The sequence below is a fragment of the Mizuhopecten yessoensis genome, unplaced genomic scaffold (assembly GCF_002113885.1).
Source record: "Mizuhopecten yessoensis strain PY_sf001 unplaced genomic scaffold, ASM211388v2 scaffold2751, whole genome shotgun sequence".
Classification (NCBI taxonomy): Eukaryota; Metazoa; Mollusca; class Bivalvia; order Pectinida; family Pectinidae; genus Mizuhopecten; species Mizuhopecten yessoensis.
Window position 1 is genome coordinate 52,409 of NW_018404701.1, and position 17,475 is coordinate 69,883.

General features: G+C 37.0%; 1 protein-coding gene across 2 annotated transcripts in view; it reads right to left on the reverse strand.

Annotated features, from left to right (window-relative positions):
• LOC110446518 (myosin, essential light chain, adductor muscle-like) overlaps nucleotides 1–17,475 on the reverse strand; it is a 34,770-nt gene that overhangs the window by 12,619 nt on the left and 4,676 nt on the right. Inside the window, exon 1 of one of the 2 annotated variants that reach the window (XM_021491705.1) lies at nucleotides 16,205–16,280. The exons of the other annotated variant lie outside the window; for it this stretch is intronic. The gene's annotated coding sequence lies outside the window, so the exon portion shown is untranslated. Of the gene's footprint in view, nucleotides 1–16,204; nucleotides 16,281–17,475 lie in introns of those variants that run through there. 2 annotated transcript variants of the gene reach the window in all.

The window sequence follows — 17,475 nt, forward strand, 5'->3', positions numbered from 1 at the left end:
TTTTTTATATATATATATATATATATATATATATTTGATAATGGAAAAGCTTTTGCAAAAGAAAATTAATAATTGAAAAACTACAAAAGACAAAGGGGAAAAGATCAGCATATTAAATACAAACGATTTATTAAGCGGAGCAAAGAGTATAAGGGAGAATTTTTCCTTGGGGATACCTCCTGGGAGGTATAACGAAGGAAATTATTATCAAATCATAACGACATAAGGTTTGATGAAGGTAAATATATTATGCAGAAATGAAATAGCAACCCCCAAAAAAGGAAAGACACCATTAGTACCCCAAAACAGGACGACGAAACTATATGCTCCGGAAAGGAAAGATTTTTCTCCAACTTTTTTTTTTTGGCGCTATTGAACTAAAACAAATCGCAATAAGTAGTAAGTAAGGATTGTTTCCAGCACATAGAAATAATCTTCTTCTTCAATATAAGTAATCTTAATCCGTACTGATGAATTATTCCGATTTAAAGAAGTGGTAACGTAACTAATGCTGTGCAACAAAAAGGGGCGTGTCTGTTTGTGTTAACGTAATAATAGCGATCTCTATGCAATATATTGTATTTCCTCCATTTTCCTGGGTTGTCTCCCTTTTATGCCCCACCCTTGGCCTTTAATTGGGATAATTAGGAACAATGTCACACACGAGGGAACCATGTCAGTATGGAACCTAAAAACGCTAAGTTTAGTGAAGTGGGCGATCTGTAAAAAACAATAAAGACATACAACTTAGATTCGATAAGCTCTCCTGAATGGAGGGCAAAGATGGCTGTGCAGGGTGGCCGGTGAATACACCACACCGTACGTAGCTATAGGTGGTAGCTGTTAAAGTGATGTAACGTCACTTCATTTGAGGGAATCGTTTTAACACCAGACTCCCCTATTCTAGAAGCATCCATTAATTAAAAGATCGGTTAGTCTATAGCAAACATGAATATTAAACATGATGGTATCAATAGTCTTCATTTAAATACGTTCATGATTAAAATTTATGTTTGTAAATGAAAAAAATGAAGTTTATTTAAAATAGCAGTTTTGGTTTCAAGATAACAAGGCTTCAACTACCGAACGTACTGTAGATTATTTTATTTCCAAGATAAAATTTTGGGCAAAACGTTGAGGGTGATAACAACTGTGGGATTGGTGGAAATAGTTTTCCGGATTTTGGCAACGGTCCAGAAAGATTGGTTCCAGATATTAGTGTGTACCATATATTTCCTTCGGGTGCGGTATTATAAAACAATTTTCATGTCAAAGTCATTTTGTTCAAAGAGACAAGAAACACAGTACGATTCCCCACATAAGACGTTTCTCCTGACTGCTCTCTCAATTAATATTACATTAGAGTGTGCTTGAGAAAGTCGAAGAGGAGATTGATTCTTACTGATAGTGTAGCGCTACCGTAGCTGACTTCATAGATACGTGCCTTAGCGCACACAGCTAGTGGCTTTGCGCTTCTGACACTACGATTAAGATACCTAGTGTTAAAAGTGTTCTCCAATTAAATGCATAATGAGTCGATATTAATAGCCTAGCCATGTGACTTTTAGATGTTAAGAGTACATCAGGGCCTGGACTGATCACGAATACACAGATTGTTATAGTCTATTTCGGTTAATTGACAGGAAATCTTAGCCAAGAGTACATTCAATATCTTTCTTGAAATGTTAAAACTTTAAGTTACAATTTGAGAGGATTTATATGCATCTGTGGAAAATAAGCAGGTGATCCAAAGGGCTTTATTGCTCAACAAGACTTTTTATTAACATATTTGACAAACACCATTCAAAGCTGCAGAGAGCATTATATTATCATGATTGTATGTCTTGAAGCACATTTAACCCCTGTTACCTTGGAAGTGTGCCAACGCCGTCTATTTGAACATACCTGTAAAATAAACACTATGACTCTAGCATCATAGTTCTGTTGAAGGAGCCGTTATGCACACATTTGACTTCTGTGACCTTAAAAGTAAGTCAATATATTTTATTTGAACAAACTTAATATCACACTGTTCTAGTAAGCTACATGGCTAATATCACGACTTTTGTCCTCATAGTTCTGTTATTTATACATGTCACTTTTGGTCGGGTGGTGCATAACCTTTTCTCACCAAGACGGTCGAAGTTCGATTCGTCGATCGGAGGTGAAAATATATTGGGGTCACCTGCCCGACTGTATCCCCCCCCCCCCCATATTAAGACCCCCTGTGCGGTACCATCTGGGTCAAACAAGAGTGATTAACTTAATTGATAAATTGTTTCATAACTGTTGTAAAATAAACAAAGTTGAATATGTTATTTGTCATATAATTCAGTAAAGTTTGTTTTTATTCATCGTGTATCATATACTGCAACAGACATACGAGTCAAAGCATGCTAATCACCAACACACGTCAACGCTTCACAACAGGTCAAAGTTCAATAGGGCAAAGGGTGACATGAATAGACCAATATAACAAAGGTTAAAAAAGCAAGGTCAGTAAGTCAAAGGTAAGCAACAGTATGATTAATAGGTCAAATGTAAGCTTTACAACACGGTCAAAGGTTAACAACAAAAGGGTTGATAGGTCAAAGGTAATCAACAAGAGCATGACCTGGTCGAAGTTAACAAAAACATGGTCAGGGGTCAATGATAAAAAACCAAAATATCCTTCTTCTCTGGGTTAATTTCAAATTTCATAGCGATCATCCTCGATACTCCGGGGGTTACGCTCATGTCATGGCAAAATTGAAGGCACGGAAATAGCTGTCTGATTGGTCTCAGGAAAAAATACTGACCAATCGCTAGGCTGATACCTGTCCTTTGAATATTACAAAGGAGAGACGCCCGACTTCAAAGCCTGTCATTTTGTACCGTTAAGTGACTGCGAGATTCTTTTGATGCATATCAAAGGATCGAACTAGTCTTCTACTCCCATCAACAAGGTGGCGGACAATGCGCCTTCAATTTTGCTATGACATATTCCAGGGGTGTAGAGAGCGTAAGTAGGCGTAACCCCTGGAATATCGAGGATGCATAGCGATCTGAAATAGAAATAGCCACAAGTCTTAAATAATATCACCATTCTATCAAACAAGGCAAAAGCTGAAGAGACAAGGAAATGGAACTGATGAGACACCAAAACCAAAGGAAAGGAAACATGAGATCCACCAAGAAAAGGTTTAAACCAATTGCACTGAGTGGTAAGCACTTCCTACACTCGCTAATTTTATTTGATAGTAAACAATTCTAATTTTACTTTTACTTAAGTGACAACGGAAGACATGACGATTTCGGAAATCACAATTTAGCCATTTGTTTAAATTGAAAATTTCCATATCAAAGCAAAAAGAAATATCCTTACTCAAAATCGACAAGAAAAATAAACAATAACCATGAATAAAGTGATAGATATCGTAAACAGTCACATAATAGTATCTGTTTTATATTTATAAAGAAGCTCGCGTTGAAGAAAGATTTCTTAAACACAGTATCTATAAAGAAGGAAGCTTTAAAGCAAAATGTTTCTAGAAAGATATTTTATATAGGTATAAAGCAGATTGTTTTGTAGTAAGACATATTATTATATACAATATGGTTTTTTTTCTCCAATTTTCAAGAAGAGGGCTGTAATATACCAACTCTTCAAAGAGAAAAAGACCAGGTGTTCTGGAAGGGAAAGTGTTTTCCGATCCATGCATGTAATACCACACCCCTAAACCAACCCTGAACCAAATCAACAACAAACGAATAATGAAATTTTGATTTAGTCAGATAATACGAAATTCAATTACCGTTTTTTAACTTCCAACAATGATAAAGGTATAAAACCAACAAAAACATGTTTTAAAGATCACACATATGACGTCACTGGTAGTGTTATTGTATATATGGACTTGCTTCATCACCATAGAAACTACATTTTTGAAAAGAGTTCACCGACACTTTTAAGTGTACTGGTTGCTTGTAGTCGTCTTCTCTACGTATACAGGAAAACAAGCGCCAATGGCAATTTCTACAGATAGCTATCTAGTCTATGATAAAATTTTGATGAATTTGTCAAAGTTCACTGTAATCTTCCAAAATGGCCGACACAGATATCCTTCCGCCCTTTAACGCGGAGCTATATTGCCCCCGTTTGTTGCAATAGTCTTCATCATTTCTACCCTTTTGATGTTTGGCAAATTGATCATAGCATTACTTTCGTGTCTGGACATATCATTACAACAGAAATACTTTCAATGAATTAAACATCGGGTAGGAGGAGGAGGGAGGGGGAGGGGGGATTAGGAGCCTTTTTACTTCTTAGTTAAAATAGAAGGATATACTTTACGAATTCCTGAACAAAACTGCTGAAGTATATCTTTTGAAGTGACAAGGCCAAATGAGTGATTGGCATATTTCAGATTTATTTAGGATACTGCGAGTAGTGGTGAACAGTATATGTAATTATGGTACCTGTTGAGGGGCACTTGGAGGGAAATTGTGTTGCCGATAAATTTCACCTATATTATGTTTAAATTGCGATGTTGGTCCATAAGATATATTATTTCAACCGACCCCTAATAACCAATATAAACCACAAAATCATTACATTCGTAGCGTCGTTACTTTTTTAATTGATCTATGATTGACCCTTGTGTGCTCCCCGAGGTGCGGAGCTTCCGTTTGACCCAGATGTACAAACTAAACTGAAACCTGGCGATGGATGTGTGGAGCCGGAGACTAGTGATATCCCTGTGTAATCTAGGTGATGCTGGCTTATCTCGTGACTCCGGGAGTATATACATTTGGGGCCCAACACAGGATAAACTATTAATATTTATCTTAAAGTATCATCAAGGATGCATTCCGAATTCCGAAACAAACTCGTAGTACGATAGCTGACTACCGGAGCTAGTGAAACAAGTTCACCCGGCCAGACTTCGTGTGCCATCTGGAGTTACAATATCAGAACCCATCGACAGAACCCATACACACCACACGGTCGATTTTAAAGAGTTTTCGTGTAAATTGTAATATTTTGTGCGATACTGTTGAATAGGTTGGGGTTTGTTTTGTATTGTGACGTAAAATACACAATATATGATAATATATGATTAGATGTTAATGTTGATATTGATGAGTTAATGATATGAGTCTGAGATTTATTAATATTGCCGGGGTTTTAGTTTTCCAAATGGTCAAATCAAGAATTTGTTTTTAAAGCTGGTTGACTCTAAACTATACCTGTATGTTTTTCTCATTTCACTCCAGTATTCACTACATGTAATATACAATCCGAAATATACATTTACGCTATCCAAACCATAGCAACCAGTAAAACGAATATTTCTTTTTGCATTTCAGATTCGGGAGTCAGATGAGGAGGGTCAGATATGGCGTAGAAACGGTCACTGCTACATATATCTTACTTAACGATTCTCGGTCGGCGTGTGTGTATGGGTAAATACACTGTCAAAGAACTATACTTAGTATATATTCCGTGAGATTTTGGCTCTAAAAATGTATTAAATTATCTTGTCTTTGATCAAGACTTTAACGGCCCGTTAACATTATAAGCTCATGATCATGCATGGGCATAACGGTGGACAGGATAATCGATTTCCCGATCGGACATGACAGGTGCAGTGTATTTGGTCACCTGGCCGACAAAGTGGGTTTACTCCGGGTACTCCGCCATCCGGACCAACAAGAGTGATTCATTTAAGTTGGAAAGACTTGTTTCATAAACTAAATAATGTATTTTCTATTTATTTTTTTGTTTTTTTTGTATTGTTTGTTTTGCTGATTGCGACATGTTTTTTTTAGCTATTATATGTATAAGAATAACCAAACGTTAATGTATTGCATAGTATTTCTTGGTTTTAGTTATTTTCATTTTCATGACATTCGTAAGTTAACTATTCGCAATCTTCATTCATTATATGAAGAAAAAAACCAGAAAGTTGCGAGTTTTTGCGTGGACCTATACCATATAGGCTCGGAATCGCTTTCCTTATCAATGTTTATTACATAGATGTACGTAAGGATGAGTCACACGACATGTCGCTTTGCACGTGGATTTTATCTCGTATATTATAGGGAGAGATTGGTCCTTTTTTATCTGGATGAATTAAACGCATCCATGAAAATGTCGATCCCTCCTAGTTCATGGTTAATGACCTAAGGGCGATCAGAAATGGGAAAAAGCATGTTTTATTTTGGCTAATTGTAAAAAGCTGGCGTACTCATTGAGTATTGATCGTGAGCGCCAAGACGGAATGTGTTTATCTACCAGCCGCACTATTAAAGATAAAATTAGTACAAAGTGTTCGGAACTTTTTAAAATGGAACGCTCGGCTAATTAAAACCGTACATACAGTTTGTATTAAGAGTTCAGAAGTACTGCACTTTATGCCAGACAAGCGTGTAGTTTGATTTAGACGGAATCTCCTGAAAAGTTAAATAGGGTATTTGCAAATTGCAGCTGTTTCAAGCATTCCCTTTCCCTTTTTTGACCACAGAACAATATAAAATAATATTTTTGGTTTCCAAGCTACAGCACGCGTAGGCGGAAATGCCGAAAGATTGGTAAACCACAAAACGAAGACCGGAAAGGGGTAATTCACCTTTAGTTTTCATTTTGTGGGTTTGTCTAAATATTTCTCAGTAATTAAAAACATGTATGTTTCCTGCATTTTAATGGACGAGAAAAACAGAACTCGCATGTGTGAGTTCACAGCAGGTCGACAGTACGAACAAAAGTAAAAACAAAAAATGTGAAAGTTTGTATTCGAATTACATAAGAAAAACATCCAGATGCGTAATACCGAAAGAAAACAGAAGTTCTAAATTCATGCAAGCGTTTATAGCCTGAGAGGGGGAGTACTAAGATGGACAAAATACCCCCTCCCCAGCTTTCCTATGTTTGCTCACCTTTTTCGTATTCCGTTGCTGATTTGCCCCAATAAAACTGTTCTGGCTAATTGGTTTAGCACGTGCACACGTGTTGTGCCGGGTAATTAAAATCGCATCTGATGCAGCGTCCGACGCATGGCCTATTTGCATAGGGCAAAATACGGCACTAAACGATAGCGTCACATCTGATTAAATGATCTCGGTTTTTAAAAAAAATATTAAAAAAATATTTGATCTTTATTTTGTTTTCTTGCGGCCAAAATTATTTCAGTTTAAAACGTTTCTTCCAAACTATAAAGAAAGTCTGAACATTTTTTGAAAGCATATTTTAAAATCTAACAATGCTTATATGATCTAATTCTGTTTATGATCTATCGCTATGAAACTGATAACAGCTTGTTCATTTCTTATTCCGGAGTTTAACTGTTCCGTATTTAATGTTAGAATTTTCTACTGCATCTTTCAACACTAACAGCTTGCTTGAGTCTTTATTTTCCAAAATAAATACTTTGAAGAATTTATAGCATTTATGATAGCATGTGGGCTGTTATTAATGGTCATCTTGCTTGTTTTATTGGTATTTGTGAGTATTCACTCGCAGAGAAACTAAATGATTAAAAATAATGCATTGTCTTAATCTATTTACAGAGCCATGTTAACAAAATGACCACCACCGTGTGTATTTCAAAGACGTAATCTAATTTCAATCATAGATGCAGTACATGTGGATGACTTTATTGAAAGAAATTTGCAACTCTTCGGAAATGAGCACCTACTGGCGTAAAATAAACACTGTTTTTTCCCCCTAGAAATGTGCATGGTATAGTTAAATTATATCCTGCTAAAGGTTTAAGTAAAATGATCACAAATTACGTTTCTTATAAAAGTAACATTTACTGTGATTGATATTATTTTATTTTTACAATTCATGGGGATCGGGCCTTTGCAATAACTTCCGCTTAATCCGTCTGCTTCTTTTGTGCAATTAAATCTGTTTAATCAGCGGTATACCATTAAAAGATTTCTTTAATAACTTGTACCTAGTCCCTTAGCTAAACGGCAATAAAATAATAATGGTATTAATTGTACCGCTGAAGCTCGATCAGAAGAGTGAATATGTACTTCTTGGTTCAAGTCCTAGCGGGGATTCCTTTTGCCATTACTCATGAATCTGTTCTCTTGCTCAAGCATGGATTCTCTGTTCAAACTAACTTTCTTGTAATTTGTTTAAATATATGATGACACGATCCAAGTATGAACATTGAAAATGTTTCTAACTTTTTGTCTCTTTTGTGCTCCTCAAATTAAATGACAAAATGTCAATTTTCTATTTATTGATCACGGGAGCCATTGGGCTTTAGCACAGAATTTGAGTTTGAGCATGGTATCAGTTTCATGATTACGAAGCTTTACCATTGTGCTCACAAGAGGAGCCGCGTTGGCCAAGTGGTTAAGGCGTCTGACATTCTGCTTCCACTAGCCCTCCGCCGCTGGGTCGCGGGTTCGAGACCTACGTGGGGCAGTCGCCAGGTACTGGCCATAAGTCGGTGGGTTTACTTCGGTTTACTCCACCACCAAAACTGCGCACGTCATTAAATGACTAATGTTGTTAAAAGGACGTAAAACCACAAACAAACCAAACCAAAGCTCACGAGTAGAGTGTTATGTATTTACTATGTAATAAGATTCCGTATATTCAGGTACGTTTCCGGCTCTTATTTAGTCACGCCCTAAATAATTGTTACTTTCCTTTTGAAGGTAATAAAATCGCTCTCTTTCGTATGAAACTAATATGGCGGGTTTGCAGTCTGTTTAGACACGACACAGGGCTGTAACGCGGAAAACTTTCCATTTAGGGAGTATGTCAGAAGGATTAAACAGCTAGTAAACCTTACTGAAGAATTTGTTATTAAACTCAATAGGTAGAGTGCTGGGCTAGTGATCTGAGGCCCCAGGTTCGACTCCTATAGCTCAAGCTGGGGCTCTCTTATTAGACGCGATATAGGTTACACAATGGTCCAAAACAAACAAAGCTTGCTCAATATTACCCCTAACATCTTAAACTCGGATTCCTTGCTCAAGCCCATATTCTTGTTCCAGTGATAATTTAAGAAAAACTTATTTAAGAGATTTCAAACCGAAAATTGTTTTGAATGGTTGCCCAGGACTTTTTGACCATATCACATGCTTTAAGTGAGTGCAAAGAAAGTTGCTTAAGTTGAGCACAGAATCCATGCTTGAGCATGAAAACGGTTTCATGAATTTTGGCCTAGATGTCAGCAAGTAGGCTAAACACTCTACTTCCCATGACCTTAAGAAGAGTTTCACAACAGATATGTTGGTGTTTTTTTTTGTCTTGGGACATGATTTCTTCTGTAAAATATAGCATAGAGTTACTTCCATTATCACGGTACTCATATTTCATTTTGATTATGTGCATTGGTTAAATTTTTGACAGAAACATCATTAAAGATTGGGACTGGATAGATCTCAGTTCAACCCCAAGTGGTATTTATTGTTTTAAGATTTTGTGATCAAATTTCGAAAATTATTTCTGTAAAATGTACAAAATACTTAAATATTTCATAACAGTAACAATTTCTATAATGCATCATGTAATTAATTGACAAATTAAAGTAGCTTGTTGCTGAAAATACGTTCTTAAATAATTTATTAGATGACACAAATACAAATTGTAGACTTTTTTCCCATAGATTTCACACGTGTCTAAATGTATTTTCAAGACTTCATAAAATGGATAAAGTACATGAACTGGGTTGGTTTTGTTTGTTTGTGTTTTACGTCCTAATTACAGCTTTGGTCATTTAAAGACGTGCCAGGTTTTGGTTGTGGAGGAAAGCAGGAGTTCCCGGAGAAAAACCACTGACCTACGGCCAGTACCTGGCGACTGCCCCACGTAGGTCTTGAACCCGCGACCCAGTGGTGAAGGGCCAGTGGTAGCAGAATAGCAGACGCCTTAACCCACTTGGCCACCGCGGCTCCACTTCACACATGTACTGGGGGAGGACAATCCTGATTTTTTTCGGAATGTTTTCGAGATGAGACATTGATGAAATATGCCGTGGAATTTATAGGGATTTCCAGAACATTAAAAGAGCCTGAACATGATATTAGTATCCAAATGCTTGTGTAGTTAAGATTCCACGAAGCCCCCACCATTCCGCCCGCAGTGCAACGGGGGTGCTGGCGGTTGCTATATCACGTGAGCGCGAAAACTTACAAGACGTCCCTGATAGTCTGCACACCTGTCCGTCTAAATCAGAGTCAGCGGTGAAATGATGAATTGATATACACAGTCCATGATAAGAGGGGGAAAAAAAACCCGAATGGCACAAAATCTCCAATAAAACCTTCTCATCGAAGTCTGGAATTCTAATTCTTGCATCATAATCATTTGTTTTCTTCTCCATATTCCACATTCTTGTCTTCTTTAATGAATCCTCGCTCCAAATCACATTGCAGTATTCAATCCTCGTTCCCAACATCCTTTAAACATCGCCTTTACACAATTTTCGTTGTGAATATCCTTCCGCAAAAGAAAGTAGTTCCTGTTACACAACCCTCGTTCCCATGATTACTGCATCGTCTTTTCACACTTACCGTTCCTAAGTACACTGGGACCAATTTGATACATTACTCTCGTTTCCGCGACAACAATGAATCCTTGTTTCCATGCACAATGAATATCCTTTATCATATTATCCTCGTTTCCAAATAACCACAAATTAGCATCCATCGAGCGTTTTGTTCTCGGAAATGTTGACATAAGCGACATAATCCAAGGACATTCACTACACGGTGATTACGTGCGAAGGAATTAGGAAACCGTTATTGCAGTATTAACAAATTACACATTTCTTCAACATAATAAAATCATTTGAAACAAATAAATTATACAATTTATCCCCTTTTAAGACAATGGTTAATTATATCTCTTTAAGCAATGTGTGGTAAAATAACACACGATCCGTCTGGTGTTTTCCTCGTAAATGACAACACATGACCTTAAATTACACCTGTCAACATTTAAACTATAAAGGGAAAAAATGCGGTGTGAATTCAAATATAATAGCCATGTTGAATTGTACTGTAATAAAAAAAATCATAGAAAAACAAAGACATTTTTTTTTTGACGAATCAGAGGTTACCAGTCAAATGGCCTATTCATTACTATACATTTTAACAACGGTAGTTAAAATTCTTCTATTTTACATTGTAATTGCCCATCGTCGTTAGAATAGCAATGTTGCGAAACTATTATAAAACAATCGAGCATACAATACTATTCACAGATATTGCCCTAAATATCTTAAATAGTCGAAGGGCCGTTAAACAATAGAAAAAAGACTAATCGATAATTTAATTGTTAAAACCTTTAACGGATATTTTAATTGGTTAGAACCCATTAACAGATAAGTTAATTGGTTGAACCCATTAACAGATAATTTAATGGGCTAACAGTAACACATCCACCTGTCTTATGTCTAAAGAAGCGCAGAAAAGACAGTTCGGCACTCTGTTTACAGGAAAGGCCAGGTGCTTGAGTATAAGATTATCCAGTTGGTTCTAAGCTCCTGTCTGTAGCTAACACAGCTGTTGGGACTAGCTAAGCCTCGGGTCAACCAGTATAAGGCTTAACGCGTACAGTGGCAAATTCAGAAAAATCTTGCGTTGAAGTTTCTCCAACACAGGGAACCTTTTAAGATTAAAACGGTATCACAGACTCCTTGCATACATAGAAATCTGACAGACATATACGAGAGTAGCCTGTCGATACTAAATGTAGTAAAAGGATACGAAATTGGAAAACACTTAAGGGTCCATGTCAGACTGCAGACAAAAACTAGATAATTCATTGTAGTTTTTCATACTACAGTTACCGCCCCTTATTTCCGTTTTATATATAACAGGAAAGTACTTAAGGCTCCATGTCAGGTTGCAGACAACCCGTAGAGAATTCCATTGTAGTTTTTCATAGTACAGTTACCTCCCCTTAATTTCGTTTTTGATATATCCGTAGTACGTGTGAGCCAGGGTGCTATCGTTTACTAGGTCACCCAGCTGATTAGATTGACAGTAAGATGCTCAGAGGTCCAGTGTCTGAATCCTGGTCTTGCCACGATGTATTTTACGATTAGACATTTTTTATATAAGAAGTTGGCAAGGTGAGAGTTTCTTTTCAGAAATTATTTATCAATGCTTTAGTCACACAGGAAAAAAAAAGTTTCCAATAAAAGTAACAGCATTTGCTAATTTCGATTTTACATTTTTTGTACGTGTATATGACTTCTGCAAGATTTCCTCTTCAGAAATTATTCATCAAAACTACAGTTACACAGGAAAACTCAATGAAAAGTTAGTTTTTAGCAGTGGTAAAGAGATCCTTAGCCGTTGTATTATTGCCTGTTAATTAACTGCATTACCAAGAGCGTAAATCCCTCAGATATCTCTAAGCATAAAACATTTTATTATTTCAGAATTATATAAGGAAGGATTTCAGAAAACATGACCATAACTAAGAGTTATAGGCAGTAATATTATAATTGTATGCCTCCAGAAAAGTTTCACCCCACGTGCCATGTAATTTGTATGAACTTTGACCTTGCTTGTAACCTTGACCTTAACAGTGTACGTGCTGAATCACTGTCTGTCGTTTGGTTTTCTATTAAACCTGCACGTCCATCAGACATAACGAGATTGTATCTGAGGAAAACTAGCGTTATCTCCCTTCCTCGTTGATACGACATCATACTGAAGGTAAAGGTGTCAGTAATCCAAAGATAAACAGCACATTTCTATAATAGGGTGGTGTAGTGTACGTTAGCACAAAAATGATAACACCAACATCACAACAACATCAACACCTTCATATAGCAACAACAACAATAAACCATCACCGCCAACAACACCACCGCCACAAACAGCAACAACAACAACAACAACAACAACAACAACAGCAAAAACAACAACTAAAAACACTATCTGCACACAACAACGATGAACAGCTGTACACGGAGTAGTCAATATAGCAGTTTCCGATCAAGAAACTTAATTAACGAGTATTGTATTAACGTAATGTAAGTCGTATGCAATGCAAACGCACAAAATGTTCCACGTGATAATTTTGCCGGTAATATTGCCGCAAAATTTTATTTTTGGTGTCCGAAGCGTCTAACAGGTCATTGGCTTATGCCGAGAGTTACCTGATACCAAATACAGCTAAAAGTCCTCAGCTTACGCCGAGAGCCAAAACTTTATAGAGATACTGCATTAACAAATAAGTGATCACTGATGATTGCATCCTGAAGCTTTGAACGCATTTAATCTTCTCCGTAACAGGTGCAAAAGTTAATGATGCAAAATGGGAAACCTTGACGCAAAAGGCAGGAGTTTGTCTTGATAAAAAAACACCAAGGGTGTGTCAAAACGTATAAATGTAAGAGGAAATATTCTAAGTTTCCGAACGGTGTTTCGTCTTTCTGAAGGTGCTACAGAAATAGAATGGACAACAGGCAAGATTCCAGCAAAAGATTAAATGTGTACGTGGGTTCGAGGCTATACTTGTACGAGGGTTCGAGGCTATATCTTGCCGGAAAGTGATTGACATGGCGGAAGGATTGACCGTTTTACGCATTTAATGACGCACTAACTGAAGGTATGTCATGTATTCTAGAGATGAAAATGGAGAAATTGTAAAAACAGAACAGATGTCCGTTCTTCCGAATCGTACAGAAAAACGGAAGTAAAAACCAGAAGAATTCTTAGTGGAATTTTCTGATTTATCGTGAAGGTGTAACCGGACGGGCACCGGCAGCTTGCCAGCAAAATATAACGTTAACATAAAATGCATGATCGTCATATTCCCAGCATTTACTTTTTCAAAGACAGCCAATTGTATTTCTACGTCATGTTTTGTCGGTAATGTATAAAGCAGTATCCGTGGTATCTATATACGCTATAGGAGCTGGACCTCAGCTCGTGCTCGCGTGCTATTAAGACACTCTCTATATAAACTGTTTGTTTGTTATATATGAAGTACGATATTCACTCCGTGATCAATGCAACATGAGAATGATTTATTTTTGGTCGAAGCAACATCAAAGGTAAGAAAAAAAAGAAGGAGAAAAAAGAAAAAGAGAGATGTTCCAAGTGTTGAGATAAGGGCAGCAGATCAATTTTGGTTTCTTTCATGTCCTTTTTGGTGAAGACACAGACAAAAATCTTCAGGGGGTGAGGCACATTGGTCGCCTCTGACGACAACATGCATTATCATATAGCTTGTAAACTCTTCCCTCGAACGTGTAGGGGTAAACAAAGTGTTTCTTTTTCGAAATGAGGACAACAGATCAATGTGGTTTCTTAATGCCTCTTAGCTGAAGACACAAAAGAAAAGACCCGAATCTGCAGGGTTTGGGGGTCGGGGTGAGGCACACTAGTCGCCGATACGGCAACATGCATCGGAATACAGCTTGCTTAATCTTCCACCAAAACTTGCATGGGCTTGTATGAGGGAGAAATACGTTAAGTATACCATAATAAAGTGTCTACTTTTCAAGTCATAATTGTCACTCTACACTATGTAACTATTGTGAGGTTCTACGCAATTTGAAGTGACATACATTGTAATTAATGACGTTTTACGCAATAAGTGATGACAGTTTACGCAATGAGTGATGACATTTTACGCAACAATTACTGATAAGCTGTGACGATATGCGCAATAACATATGAGATTATCATCATGGATGTGCAATACTTGTAGCTATAGATATACACAGGGCTTTCTGGAAACGATACGTGTTCCATCAACCAACCTACACTGTTTTCACGACAGTTGTATTTACAACAATCAACATAACTTCGTTTTCTTTGCCTCCCTCCCACTCGGCTCCACCCCACCCCCGGGATCTACTACAAACTTGAATAATTTGATATTTACCGGAGTGTGATCTACTTCTGTAGAAAAAAATTATGTCAAGATGGTTGTTAAAGTAATTACGATTCGCCTTATTAATAACTATACATGACTAGCAACTGAACTCACAAGTTGCCAACCTCAGGAACGAAAATAAGGCGGTTATCATCGCTGATATAAATAAAGTCCATGTTTTATTTATATATAGCAGACGATATCCACCTCTCGTTCAACTTCTCGCTCTGGACGAGAAGAACGATTAACCATACAGACAGAACGCCAATTTGATTTTTTTTGTGAACATTCGCTATAGTATTATTCCATCCTTTTGGCATTCCAAAAACGCGTTGAAATAATCTTACTTTAACAGCAGACTTAATGCCACGCGATTTATTGCGTTTCGATTGCTGCTTTCTACGCTTAATATACAGAATAGGAAATTCATCACTATTTCCAACAAAAAGTAAACATAAATATTCTGTTTTATCATTAATTATTTTTTGGATTTTTGGAAATGTAATGTTTTTGCCAATCATCAGTCTCTTTACCAATGCTAGTAACATTGAATCGCACACAACGAAAATATTTGATGATGTGAAGCATAAAAACTATTTAGTAACAGGTTGTAAAGGGGACAGGGACATGAATTATTTTATTCCATATTCCGACATTTTTTGCTTCATATTTTTTTCCATGACAGCAAGAACACTCTATATGCATAAAGAAGAGCTATATATTGAATTACGTAATATACTGAACCCACCAGGTACAAACAACAACCGAAATAATTACAGAACAGATACACAGGGGGCAATACAATGTTTAATGCGATAACGCCTTCTGCGCACAGTAGCCATAGCCAAAACATCTACATATATATAAAACAACGGTGGTGTGAGTTTTGTGTTCGATGATAAAATAAACAACTTGAAGAGCCAAGTTCACATTCCGTCAACCCCAGAAAGGGATTCTGGGCTGCTGTATAAACTCATGATCAATGAGCGCTTGGTGAATTTATTGGTCAATAATTTTCAGACATTCCGTTTTAGAGTTTTTCGAAAAGAAATAACGTCATGTATTTCACCAACATATATAGGATAATGATTTGCTTACGAGTGGTAATTTATAAAAAACAAAAAAACAAAAAAACATAGGTATTGACGCTATAATTTAATCATCATGCAACAATTGATGATAAATAAATATAAATAAATAATCTTTATTTACCGTCGCGTACATTGTCAACAACTAAAATAAGCTCTGTAGAGCTTTTATTACGACGCCGCTAAGGGAGCAAATGTTGTTTTTTGTGGTGGAGGAAAACCCACGGGGGAAAACCACCGTACCATCGGAGGGATAACAACTTACCCTATCAGACATCACTTTTTTCCGCCTCCGCTGGGGATCGAACTGAAATTCTTGGGAGAGTGAGTGGTCTGAAGCTCACTCTTGATTGCAAACAGTAGTAATGACTGTGTGCGCTAGCGATCATAGTCTCGTTCAACCAGACTCTTTTTGTCTGAGCAAGCTACGTTGATCAAGCGTCTGGTTGAACGATACTATAGCGATCACGGCTACCGAGGCACCCAAAGGGGAGATAACTTTCCCGATAATACATGTAGCTTCAGAAAAATCTGTTACAAACAACAGATAGCTCCACCTTAAATGTTTGTAGCTTTGACACGCTATTTATTTAGTTTGTGCTCAGGAATGAAGCAAACAAAATGACGTCACTGCTGGCACTTGTTAGATAACATACGTACGGGATAGTTATCTCCCCTCGGTTATATAATTTCTGTACAACTATCCACGAGGATAAATATCATGGGATACAGAAAGGGGTAAAGATACGAACTATTCATTTAAGATGACGCTAATAATTAAGCTGTAAAGTAAACTGTCAATATTTATAAAGATCACGCGGTGCGCTACCTATGCTTACGTAATTGTGGTCTCGCGCTTCCCTTCGATAGAGATCTGTAACTGAAGTCATTCTTGCTTGCTAAGAACTTACTAGTCATATATACATATACAAATCATCATTGGATTATTTATTTGTTATCATTTCACTTGTGCGTTCAGCGTTATAAAAACAAACACTCCCCAACGAGTACAGCTCCCGGTGGACTTGTGGAATGTCAGAACGCGCGTCGCGGTATCAGATTGATAAACAAAGTGATCATAACCATTATTTAATTATGGTTAAAGCCATCAAATGATTCCATGCTAGAACCATCCTATGTTGCAGTTATTTCTATACACCTTTATATTACAGCTATCGAATTTATAGCCTCTCCATGTAACAGCAATCCAATGACCCAAACTTTGAGCGTAACCCCTGGAGTATCGAGGATGACCCACCCCCTGTTACACCACCGGAGTTACAGCCACTCCACAAAACAGCATTCCCTGTTACTAAAATCCGTATTACAGTAATTCGTGTTACTGTAACCCTAGTTACAATGGAAAACTTTTCCATACAAATCGTTTCTTAATAGTTCAAAGAAGCTTTCAAATAGTCATCTTTTCACCAATATTACTTTTTATAACACCTAAACAACCGTGTTGTTTACATACATCATAACCATTACACAGTGTGTTATATATCCATAACAGCAGTATTGATTATATCACCATAA